The following is a 12,870-nucleotide window of genomic DNA, read 5'->3' on the forward strand; positions in this document are numbered from 1 at the left end:
CTCGAACTCCTGACCTCAGGTGATCCCCCACCCCACCTCAGCCTCCCAAAGTGCTGGGATTACAAGCGTGAGCCGAGAGTAGTGGCCCATGCCTGTAATCCCAGCTACTCGGGAGGCTGAGGCAGGAGAATCATTTGAACCCAGGAGGCAGAGGTTGCGGTGAGCCAAGATCGCACAATTGCACTCCAGCCTGGGCAACAAGAGTGAAACTCTGTCTCAAAAAAATAAATAAATAAATAAACTAGTTCTAGGTTCAGTTTTACCACATACCTCTGGGGTATGCATCTTTGAATTAAGGAGCTTAATTTCTCTGAATTTCGCCTGTAAAGCAGTAGAGCTACCCAGCTATCAAAGGATTATTAAGGAAATGGAAGGAAACTGTGTTTTAAAAATTCTTTGTGTTGTATGGCCTTGACTTCTTCAAGGTGATGAGATTCTCAATAGTGAAGATAAAATGCCCAGAAGGCAAGAGATTTCTTGAACCAGCTCTGTTGGAAGCACCATTCAGAGAAGAACCACAGGGTTATTTTAGAGTCCTCAGTTACATCACAACTTGCCTCATCTGTATAACTGGAAAAAAAATAAGCACTTCTAAGGTGTTCTATTGGCCTGAGACTCTTGGTTACAATATTCTGTGGATCCTAGACAGACTCATGTAAGCAGATGTCCCCTAAACCCTTCCTTGTGAAAAAATAATACATTTTTATACAAGAGAGAGGAGATGGGGCCTCATCAGGGAAACTGACAAGGCCTACTCCAGCGTATAGCATTATTCTTTCAGTTGATCAACTCTTAACATTTTGGAAGGTAGAAAGTACTCTGCAGATGTTAATCATAAATGATGATTTCAGGAAACAATAGACCAGAGAGATTATGTCCCCAGATGGCAGCCTCCAGCACACACTGAAATGAATTGCCTCACTCAGTCCAGCATTCCTCTAAGAGGTCTCTAGCAGCACAGCCTTGCCTAGCGAGACTAGAGAGACTGGGAAGCCGAGAGAAAGACTGTACTACGTTGAAATAAAACTTATTTAAAATCAAACTCAGCAACAAGAACATTGGGAACTAGCCTTAGTGTGAATGTCTTCACACTGAGCTCCTTAGAGAATTCTTTTCTTTCATCAGGCCCTGGAGAGACAGTGGATCTAGGTCTTTAGATTTTACTAAATTCAGTACTGGATTTTGTTATTTGAGTACAACTAAGGCAGGACTTTATTATATCACTTAGACTGGAAAACATTCCTGTGCACTTAAAGAAAACACTTGGCAGCCCCTGGTTTCTAGTTGGCTGTTTTGCAATGGACATAATTTTCTTATTATGCTTGTTAGCTTCTGATTTTATGATGTCTAATATATTTGTCTTTCTGGTTTCTTTATGTGTAAGCCAGCTCAAAAGGGCATTGCAGGACAACTGAAGAAGATATATGCTTTTAAAACCGCATTAGGATTCTCTGAGTGTAGGCTCCCTTCCTTAAATCCTTTCTTCCCAATTTAGAATCAGTCATCCTTTCTCCCTAGGTAAAGGTATGGCTTTCCCTCTGACTCATCTAGAATGTAAATCTACATTAAGGCCTTCAGAATCTTATCTTTTGTTGAGAAAAGAAATGATTCCCCCTTTATATAGACCACAGCCTCAGGAATTCTACTGAACGTAAAATGAGAAAAGCATACTCCTAAAGTTGCTTAAAATCAGATTTTTCATCCTAAATCCTAAAATCATATCTTCTCCATTGCCCCCAGTGCACTATTTTGGTTCATGAATCTTTCTTTTTTCTTTTTTCCTTGTAGTCTCAAGCATGAAGTTTTGGCCAGGGAACTGGAGACAGAGTTAGAAGATTTGGGTTCAAGTCATGATTCTGACTTATTTGTGGGCAACAGACACATTTACAGCTGTGAGGCGGAAGTGCTCCCTGCTTGCCTGGACGCCTGTGGAGATGAATGAGACACAGTGGTTACGTGCAGGTAGAACACCACACACCTAAGGGCCGGGGGAGAAGCAGGGTGTCTGAGAGTAAGGAGCACGGGGCCTGCAACCAAGCTGCTTGGCTCTGAATCCTGGCTCTGCTACTAGCTATGTGATCTGAGGCCCACTTAGTTTCCTTACCTGGGAACAGGAGATGCTAATGATAGTACTTGTATCGTAGGGTTGTTGTGAGAACCAACTGATAGAAAGCATGTAGAACAGTGCCTAGACACATCATCAGTGCTCAGTACATGTTAGCATTTTACTAGAGGCTTCTTTCTTTTTGGTCTCGAGTTGTGAATCAATCATCACACTTCACCATTTCTTTCAGAGATGATTCCTCCTTTTCATTCCCATTACCTTCAGTCCAGGCCTCTATTTGGCCCCTCCCAAGCCACTGAGCAATGGCATTGCTGGACTCTCTAACCTCACTTTTTCTATTCCCTCCTGCACCTGGCTCCAAATCGATCCTCTCACAACATCACTTCAAGCCAATTACATTCAAGCTTCCAATTTTTGGTGATTCTCAAATACCTATAGAATAATTGTAATACCTTAGACTACAATTAAGACATTATAAACTGATCCCACCATACCTTTCTTTTTTTATTATTATTTTTTTTTTTTTAAGAATGAGTCTCCCTCTGTCGCCCAGGCTGGAGTGCAGTGGCGCGATCTCGACTTACTGCAAGCTCCGCCCCCCGGGTTCACGCCATTCTCCCGACTCAGCCTCCTTAGTAGCTGGGACTACAGGCACCCACCACCATGCCCAGCTAATTTTTTTTGTATTTTTAGTAGAGACAGGGTTTCACCGTGTGAGCCAGGATGGTCTCTATCTCCTGACCTCGTGATCCGCCTGCCTCGGCCTCCCAAAGTGCGGGGATTACAGGTGTGAGCCACCATGCCTGCCCGGAGCCCACCATACCTTTTGAACCATCTATCTCTCTCACATGTAATCTTTCTACTCTTAGCAAAATAATTTTCCCCTTGTTCTTGAATGTAGCTTGTGATTTCATGCCTCACTGTTTTCATTTATTCTTTTCTTCCTGCTTAGAACATCCTGCCTTTTGGGCCAATGAATGGGAGGCAGTGTAGTATAGTGATTAAGAACCCCAGCTTAGAAGTCTGACAGGCCTGGTTTACCTCCTGGCTCCATAACTTGGCAGGAATGTGATCTTGGGCAATTTCAATGCCAATTCCGTGTGCTGAACAAGGACACTCAGCATAGTAAGAGAAAAATCCACTTACAGTGATAAAAGTATTGATTCGGGGGGCTTTAATTGCCTTTTAATTCACTGATGTTTTACTACAATAAGTGAATGAGAACTCAAAACAAAATTAGAATTTTTCTCCTTTCTGTTGTCCTAGTACATTTTCTGTTTTCTACTAAAGAACATCAGACTTCTCAGGAACCTCATCCAGGATTTGACAACCTTCAACCTACTCAAGGCTAATTCCTTTATTATGACATTCTTACTCTGCACAAAGCTACTCTAATTTCTCTCTCTCTCTCTCTCTCTCTCTCACTCAGGTCACCTGAGAACAATGACCCAGCTTTCAGATTAGCCAAAGCAGGACATGAGTGACTCGGGTGTGGTAGAGCTCTGCACTGTGAGGTCAGGAGCACCAGCCTTAGGAATGCAGCGAAAGACGGGAAGTTAAAGAGAAATGACCTAGGCCAGAAAATTGTCAACAAGTCAGGAAAGGGGAGCATGGAACATTGTCTGTTGTTTTATTTTCAAACGTAGAAATATAAGACAGGCAAAAGCCAAACTGGTCTCCCCAGCAAAGAGGACACCAGCCTGGTTCCTTCCTCCTCAGTTAGCCCTTCTTAGTTCTTCTAGGTCTCTTTCTTGTCAAACGCTGAAGGAACTTTTCAGATTGTTTCAATCTATAATGCACGGAAACAAGTTTACATCAAAGTCTACTTCTCTTCATGTCTCAGTGGTGGGAGTCCGGTGATCAGAGGACATGTGTTGCCCTCTGAGGCCATTTTTCCACTCATCCGTCCTCTCATCTGCTCACCTCCTATCCTTCTTCTTTTCCCTCCCTCTTAACCCTTTCCTCTGTGTTTAAGAAAAAAATTTAAAAGCTCCCCAACACCTTCAAATATTTTGCTTTGTCTTAGCTAAGTGATTCTCAACCCTGGTTGCACATTAAAAGCACCTGGGGAACTTAAAAAAAAAACAAAAACAAAAAAAGCCTGAACCTGGCCCCTGCAGAATCTGATTTAGTTAGCCTGGGTCTAGCCCTGGTATGGATGTTCTGTTGTTTTGGTTTTGTTTGTTTAACATCCCTAGGTGTTTCCAGGGTGTACCCAGTCTAAAGAACCACTGCCTTAACTGGAACCTAGACTATCTCCTGGCAAACATGCTTCCTGCACCCCTCTCTAGAGATTCCACATCCTCCCTTACCAGAGTACTGCCAGACAAGATGGGACAGTCAATCTCAGGCCCCAGATTGCCTCTTCCAGACCGTGGGTCTCCCATCCCCATGCACAAACAAAGAAAAACATTACTCCTTTCCTGAAAGTACTTTATTTACATGTCCCATGCCACCTCTCCCCACCACCACCAACCTTATCTGCCTGAATAACATCTGTGTCCTTCAAAATGCAACTAAAACAGTAACTCTCCCTCTTAGAGGACTGCCCTGACAGGCCAAGTGATCTAGGAACCACACTCTCTCCCTCTCTTCTCACTTACATCCTATGGATGCCTGCCATAGCCTTTATCTCTCTGTTTATAATAATCAGCTATTTCCATGTCTGACTACCTCAATAAAGTGTGAGTTCTTTGAGAGTGGGAATTATATCTTCTTCATCTCTGTATCTGCACAGTGTAACTCATGCAGTGCCTGGCACATGGTTGGCATCAGATAAATACTTGTGAAAAAGAGCAAGCAGGAGAGAAGAGCTGGAGAAGGGAATGTGAGAAGGAGAGAAGTAAGAAAGAAAGAAGAAATATCTTGCCTGTAATCCCAGCACTTTGGGCGGCCGAGGCAGGTGGATCACTTGAGGTCAAAAGTTCAAGACCAGCCTGGCCAACATAGTGAAACCCCATCTCTATTAAAAACACAAGAATTAGCCAGGCATGGTGGCAGGTGCCTGTAATCCCAGCTACTCGGGAGGCTGAGACAGGAGAATTGCTTGAACCCAGGAGGCAGAGATTGCGGTGAGCCGAGCTTGTACCACTGCACTCCAGCCTGAGCAACAGAGTGAGACTGTCTCAAATTAAAAAAGAAGAAGAAGAAGAAGAAGAAGAAGAAGAAGAAGAAGAAGAAGAAGAAGAAGAAGAAGAAGAAGAAGAAGAAGAAGAAGAGGAGGAGGAGGAGGAGGAGGAGGAAATACCTCACCTCTACTGTCATCCTCCTGCCTTCCAAGGGTAAAATGTTTTACTAAGCATATTTTTGGAACTATAATATAGAGACATAGCACAGAAAGTAAAAATCCAAGACAATTCTCTATTTTTTAGAAGAAAAATAAGCAAGTGACAAGAAAACCCACATATATAGAAGGTATTTTTTAAACTATATTTCTGGTCACCTACTAAGGACAGTATTTTTCATCTCGGACTACTTTACCATCAGTGACCCAGATCTTCTATGACAATCCCATTCTGTTGATGGTGGCCGTGGTGGGCAGAATAATGCCCCCTGCCAAAGACATCCATGTCTCAAACGCTGGAACCTATGAATATGTTCCATTGCATGGCAAAACGGACTTTGCAGATGTGATTAAGCTAAAGACCTTGAGATGGGGAGATTATCCTGGATTATCAGGGTGGGCCCAATGTAATCACAAGGGTCCTTCTAAGTCACAGAGGGAGGCAGGAGAGTCAGGGTCAGGATGATGCAGTGTGTGAAAGACTCTACCCGCCACTGCTGGCTTGGAAGACGGAGGAAAAGCTAAAGAACACAAGTGGCCTCGAGAAGTTGGAAAAGGCAAGAAAGCAGACTCTCCCCTGGAGCCTCCAGAAAGGAAAGCAACCCTGTCCACGTCTTGATTTTAGCCCAGTGAGAGGCCAGAATTGTAGGACAGTAGATTTGTGTTGTTTCGAGCTGCTAGATTTGTGGTGATTTGTTAAAGCAATAGAAAACTAATACTGTGGCTATAAAAATGTTCCTAGAGTACACTCATACCTGTCAGTGCATGCTTTCTGCTTTGAGTTAATGTCACCTCTGCCGTAGTTACATTATTGCGATATAATCACGGGTAGTCTTGTTGATGACCTTGAATCATTACAAGATCCTGAGTCATCAAGGCAAGAATAAGCCGCTATAACTCCAATCCTTTACCCGCTCAATCATGGAAAGGAGGACACAATACAGTCCATGTCCTATATAGACATAATATGATGGAGCACAAAACAAGAGCCCGGAAAAATGCATGAAACAGTTCTTGACTTTGGATTCCAGCCTGCCTTTTGAATAGCTTGGAGACCCAGGACCTCTGGTATACTGGTCGTCTGTCCTTTCAATCTATTGTGTCTCCTGCTGAAGGGCACCAGGCTTCATTCTAAAGCTAGGGTCTTGGGATAGAGGCAGAGAGGAAGGGGAGAAAAGACAGAGATTCTTACACTGTCCATTCTCAGCATGTGATAGATGCAAAGTAAACAGACTTGCTGCACTGCCTGGATTAATCATACTGTGGGCATCTCCTGCAGGCCATTATGCAAAAAGGTGTTTATCCTTTGTCCCGGTCTGTCTGGAGGAGGAGGAAGTGAGAAAGAAAAGAAAAAAAAATAGCCCATCAGTGGTGAATTCATATGTATTTTAGAATAATTCGCTGAATTTTAGAAGGAAATTTGAGTTAACCCTAAGTTAACCAGAAATTTTATATAACCAGTATTCCTCATTTTCTGGCCTTTCTGGCCGTTCAGTATTTCAACATACAGCTTATTGTTTGGGCTTTAAAAACTTTTCATTTAGCTACTGTAATACTTTGGATCCTTCCTTCTCCTCACTCAAGCATAGAACCAACTGAGAGAGTCAAAGGAGCCAGAAAGATGAAGATGAAAACATCAACTTTATTACTGACAAGCTATTTGGAGAACAGTCTTTAGGTGTGGTGCAACAATAGGCTTCTAATACAGCACCAAATCATTAAGCAGAAGGACCTACTCAGTCACGAGCAGCTGGCAAATAGTGACCCTTTCCCAGTGACAGAGCTCCCCACAGTCATATCCCGGGGAGAATCCGGAAGGGAGTGAGATCCGCATGACTGTCCTGTCTTCACCTCCCCATCAGTAAGTCATTTGTTCCAGGAGGAGTAAGTGATGCAGCAAGAGAGGCCAGGATCGTTAGGCTTGTGGAAGCTCTTTAACACGGATATGTTGAAGAAGAGGGAATCAACGTTCTCCACCTGATAGTTACTTCTAAATGGTAGCAAATAAAGCTATGCTATAATTAAGCAAACTAAGTAATTATATAGAGAGAAATTTGAAAGCAAAATTAGCAAGAGCTGACTACAGATCCGTCACTCCCAAGCATCCCTGGAAGCAGCAGCCTCCCTCTTAGTGTAATGAAAACAGTCTGAGGTGTGGTACTTACAATATGGTATAGCTATTTACAAACGCTGTCTGTTGTCTTTAGAATTAAGAGCTTGTTCAAAGTATCCCTATAGTAACATTATTCTTACCTCATTTCAGATTTACTTTCTTGAGTGGGAGAGAAAGGGGAGAAATTACAGATTACGTTCCAGAAATTACACATAAGCCAGTCTACCTCATCTGTGAAGAAGCTCCTAGTGAAGGACATTTAGTGACAGCATTAAGGGTTGTGGCAATTGTGAATAACTGAAATGCTCATACACTGATTTTTTTCTTTTTCTTTTTCTGAGACAGGGTCTCACTGTATTGCCCAGGCTGGAGTGCAATGGCACGATCACAGCTCACCACAGCCTTGACTTCCCGGGCTCAGGTGATGCTCCCCACGCAGCATCTCAAGTAGCTGGGACTACAAGTGTGCACCACCACACCCCGCTAATTTTTATACATTTTGTAGAGATGTGGTTTTTATATGGTGCCCAGGCTGGTCTTGAAATCCTGGGCTCAAGCAATCCACCCCCCTTAGCCTCTCGAGGTGCTGGGATTACAGGTGTTAGCCATGGCACCAAGCCTATTATTTTTATGGTTACTTGTATGTCTTTTTCTTTTACTTATGGATAAATTTGATTAAGAAAGCAAATGAAATATGTTTTAAAAGCACATGTTCAAGAGTGACCCTACAAACATCTTTTGGTTAATGACAGAACTACAATATCAAGTAAATGCAGACCATGCAATGAAATCTGTGAAATTTGCAAGAATAATATTAATGTCATTATAAAAGGTTAATGAACACAGTCCTTGTGTCACAATTTTAACAATAAAATAGGGGAGTTTTTGTTTTATTCTTCAGTTGTACATACTCATTCCTGAGGAGTATGAGTCTAGACAAAAACTTAAGTTCATTTTTAAAGTAATGGTAACAATTCTTAAAACCAGATTAGCCATACATTTTTAAAAAATAATCATTTTGAGACTTTAGTGGCTTATTTAATTATTCATTTGCTCATAAAATGAATTTATGAATGCTTTTTATGAATACAGTGGCCCTGAGAAAAGGCCTATGGCAAATTTCCTTCCCTTTCACTAACCCTCCCAGTTTGATGGGATTTTGCAATTCTGAGGATATTGTATATTATGCTTGCAAATTGCTAAGAAACAAAGTTGAAAGAATGAGCACTCCTCTTTTCTGCCCTGAAATCAGCCTCAATTCTCCTTCTTAGGAAAGCTTTAGGTTAGTCAAGAACAAGATTTGCCCTTAACAACAAATTAGTGCTATTGCTAGGTGATTGTGACATAGGAAAAGCAACCTCCAATCAGAGAAGCCTCTGAAGTCTGACTGTGACATGTCACTATAAAGATGAGCACTCCCACCTGTTCTTGGGCCCTTCTCCTCTCCATTCATAACTGATCAGAGGAACAACATCCACAATGGCTAGATCCAGCACCAAAAAGCATAAGTACTCCAAAAGACATCAAAGCCCAACCTCCAGAAAGAAAGCACATTCCAGCATTGATTTTGTCCATGGAAATTACTCATTCTTCGTAAACAAGGTCCTAAAGGAAGTGGTGTCCCATAGAGGCACATCGTCTCGCACCTTGGACCTCATGAACACTCTGATTAACAACTTCTTTCAACACATTTCCATGAAAGCTTACAGGTTGATGTATTTCAGAAATCGCTGTACTCTCACCCCTGAAGATATCCTGAAGGCAGCGTATTTGCTGTTGCCTCAGAAAACAGCTAACTACGCAGTGGCTTTTGGAAGTGAAGTGTTCCGCAGATATGTCCACTCCTAAACTGCATATGCCAGCTTCATGGATCAAACTTATCATCCAAATGATCACCTCAACATTGAATTCATTCTTTTTTATTTATTTATTTTTTCTTCCAACTTATACTTTAGGATCAGGGTGTACAAGTGCAGGTTTGTTACATGGATAGATAAGTTGCGGTCACTGGGGTTTGGTGTACGAGTGATTTCATCACTCACATAGTGAGCACAGTATCCAATAGGTAGCTTTTTATCCTCACCCTCCTCCCACCCTTCACCCTCAAGTGAGTCTTGGTGTCTATTTTTCCTGCCTTTGTGTCCATGTATACTCAATGTTTAGCACCCACTTATGAGAACAAGCAGTATTTGGTTTTCTGTTCCTGCACTAATTCACTTAGGATAATGGCCTCTAGCTGCATCATGTTGCTGCAAAGGACATGATTTCATTCTTTTATGGCTGCATAGCATTCCATGGCGTATATGTACCGCATTTTCTTTATCCAGTCCACTGTTGATGGACATCTAGGTTGATTATATGTCTTTGCTATTGTGAAAAGTGCTGCAATAAGCATGCACATGCATTTGTCTTTATGATAGAATAATTCATATTCCTCTGAGCATATATCCAGTAATGGGATTGCTGGGTCTACTGGTAATTCTGTTTTAAGTTCTTTGAGAAATCACCAAACTGTTTTCCACAGTGGCTGAACTAATTTGCATTTCCACCAGGAGTGTATGAGTCTTCTCTTTTCTCCACAATCTTGCCAACATCTATTATTTTTTGACTTTTTAATAATAGCCATTCTGACTGGCGTGAGATAGTATCTCATTGTAGTTTTGATTAGCATTTTTCTAATGATGAATGATGTTGAGCATTTATTCATATGCCTGTTGGTTACATGTATGTCTTCTTTTGAGAAGTGTCTGTTTATGTTCTTTGCCCATTTTTAACGAGGTGGTTTCTTTTTTGCTTGTTTAAGCTCTTTATAGATTCTGGATATTAAATCTTTGTCAGATGTTTAGTTTGCAAAAATTTTCTCCCCTTCTGTAGACTGTCAGTTTACCCTGTTGATAGTTTCTTTTGCTATGTCCCACCTCTTTAGTTTAATTAGGTCCCATTTATCAATTTTTTTGTTTTGTTGCAATTGTTTTTAGAGCCTTTGTCATGAAATATTTGCCAAGATCTATGTCCAGAAGAGTATTTCCTAGGTTCTCCCCGCTAGGGTCTTTATAGTTTTCAGTTCTGTGTTTAAGTCTTTAATCCATCTCAAGTTGATTTCTGTATATGGTGAAAGCTATGGGTCCAGTTTCAGTCTTTTGCATATGGCAAGCCAGTTATTCCAGCACCATTTATTGATTAGGGAATCCTTTACCTATTGCTTATTATTGACTTTGTCAAAGATCGGATGATTGTAGGTGTGTGGCTTTATTTCTGGGTTGTTTAACGTGCCTCATTGGTCTATGTGTCTGTTTTTATACCAGTACCATGCTGTTTCAGTTACTGTAGCCTTGTAGTACAGTTTGAAGTCAGATTGCCTCCAGCTTTGTTCTTTTTGCTTAGGATTGCTTTGACTATTAGGGCTCATTTTTGGTTCCATATGAATTTTAGAAACGTTTTTTCTATCTCTATGAAGAATGTCATTGGTAGTTTGATAGGAATAACATTGAATGTGTAAATTGCTTTGGGCAGTTATGGCTATTTTAACAATATTGATTCTTCCTATCCATTAGCACGGAATATTTTTCTATTTGCTTGTGTCGTCTCTGATTTCTTTCAGCAGTATTTTACTATAATTCTTGTTGTAGAGATTTTTCACCTCCCTGGTTAGCTGTATTTCTATGCATTTTATTCTTTTTGTGGCGATCTTTGATTCGGCACAAGAATGCAATCCTTGATTCGGCTCTCAGCTTGGACATTATTGGTATATAGAAACGCTACCGATTTTTGTACATCAATTTTTGTATCCTGAAACTTTATTAAAGTTATCAGTTCTAGGAGCTTTTGTGCAGAGACTATGGGGTTTCCTAGGTATAGAATCATATCATCCACGAAGGGAGATGGTTTGACTTCCTCTCCTCCTATTTAGATGCCTTTTTTCCTTCTCTTGCCTCATTGTTCCAGCTAGGACTTCCAGCACTACGTTGAATAGGAGTAGTGAGAGTGAGCATCCTTCTCGTCCGTTTTTCAAGGGAAATGCTTCCAACTTTTGCCCATTCAGTATGATGTTGGCTATGGGTTTGTCATATATGGCCCTTATTATTTTGAGGCATGTTCCTTTGATGCCTTATTTGTTGAGGGTTTTTAACATGAACAGGTGTTGCATTTTATCAAAAGCCTTTTCTGCATCTATTGAGATGATTATGTGGCTTTTGTTTTTAGTTCTGTTTATGTGATGAATTGCATTAATTGATTTGAATATACTGAACCAACCTTGCCTCCTAGGGATAAAGTCTACTTGATCAAGGTGGATTACCTTTTTGATGTGCTGCTGGATTCGATTTGCTAGTATTTTGTTGAGGATTTTTGCATCTATGTTCATCAGGAATATTGGCCTAAAGTTTTCTTCTTCATTGAGTTTCTGCCAGGTTTTGGTATCAGAATGATGCTGGCCTCATTGAATGAGTTACGAGTCCTTCCTCCTCAATTTTTTGAAATACTTTCAGTAGAATTGATACCAGCTCCTCCTCCTCCTCTTCTTCTTCTTCTTCCTCTTCTTCTTCTTCCTTCTTCTCCTTCTTCTTCCTTCTTCTCCTTCTCCTTCTCCTTCTTCTCTTTTTGAGATAGGGCCTTGCTCTGTTGCCCAGGGTAGAGTGCAGTGGTGTGATCACAGCTCACTGCAGCCTTGACCTCCCGGGCTCAAGCGATCCTCCCACCTCAGCCCCCCCCCCAAGTAGCTGGAGCTATAGGCATGCACCACCACACCTGATATATTTTGTACTTTTTGTAGAGAAGGGTCTTGCCATGTTTCCCAGGTCAGTCTTGAACCCCTGTCCTCAAATAATCCACCCACCTCAGCCTCCCAAAGTGCTGGGATGACAGGCATGAGCCACTGTGCGTGGCCTACCAGGTCTTCTTTATATATCTGGTAGAATTTGGCTATGAATCCGTCTGGTCCAAGGGCATTTTTCTGGTTGGTAAGATTTTTATTAATGACTTAATTTTGGAACTCATTATTGGTCTATTTAGTTATTAAATTTCTTCTTGGTTCAATCTTGGAAGGCTGTAGGCTTCCAGGATCTTATCCATTTCTTCTAGGTTTTCTCATTTGTGTGCATAGAGGTGTTCATCATAGTCTCTGAGGGGTTTGCTTTTGTATTCCTGTGGGTCCAGTGGTAATGTCACCTTTGTCAATTGTAATGCTGTTTATTTGGATCTTCCTTTTTATTACTATCTTATTTATTCTTTTTAAGAAACCCACTTTTGGTTTCACTAATCTTTTGCATAGGTTTTTGCATCTCAATTTTATTCAGTTCAGCTCTAATTTGGGTTATTTCTTTTCTTCTGCTAGGTTTGGAGTTGGTTTGCTCTTAGTTTTTCTAGCTCCTCTAGGTGGGATGTTAGGTTGTTAAAGATTTTCCTGATTTT

General features: G+C 41.2%; 1 long non-coding RNA gene across 2 annotated transcripts; it reads right to left on the minus strand.

Moving 5' to 3' along the window:
* Positions 1 to 3,681: 3,681 nt before the first annotated feature.
* LOC123573978 (uncharacterized) lies at positions 3,682 to 5,659 on the minus strand. 2 transcript variants are annotated; one of them, XR_010587407.1, is made up of 3 exons: positions 5,546 to 5,659; positions 4,739 to 4,878; positions 3,682 to 3,854 (listed from the first exon to the last, which is right to left on the minus strand). It is a non-coding gene; the product is annotated as an uncharacterized lncRNA (long non-coding RNA). The 2 variants fall into 2 exon arrangements; XR_006698742.2 differs by lacking the exon at positions 4,739 to 4,878.
* Between the last annotated feature and the right edge of the window lie 7,211 nt (positions 5,660 to 12,870).

The sequence above is a fragment of the Macaca fascicularis genome, chromosome 6, assembly GCF_037993035.2.
Source record: "Macaca fascicularis isolate 582-1 chromosome 6, T2T-MFA8v1.1".
Lineage (NCBI taxonomy): Eukaryota > Metazoa > Chordata > Mammalia > Primates > Cercopithecidae > Macaca > Macaca fascicularis.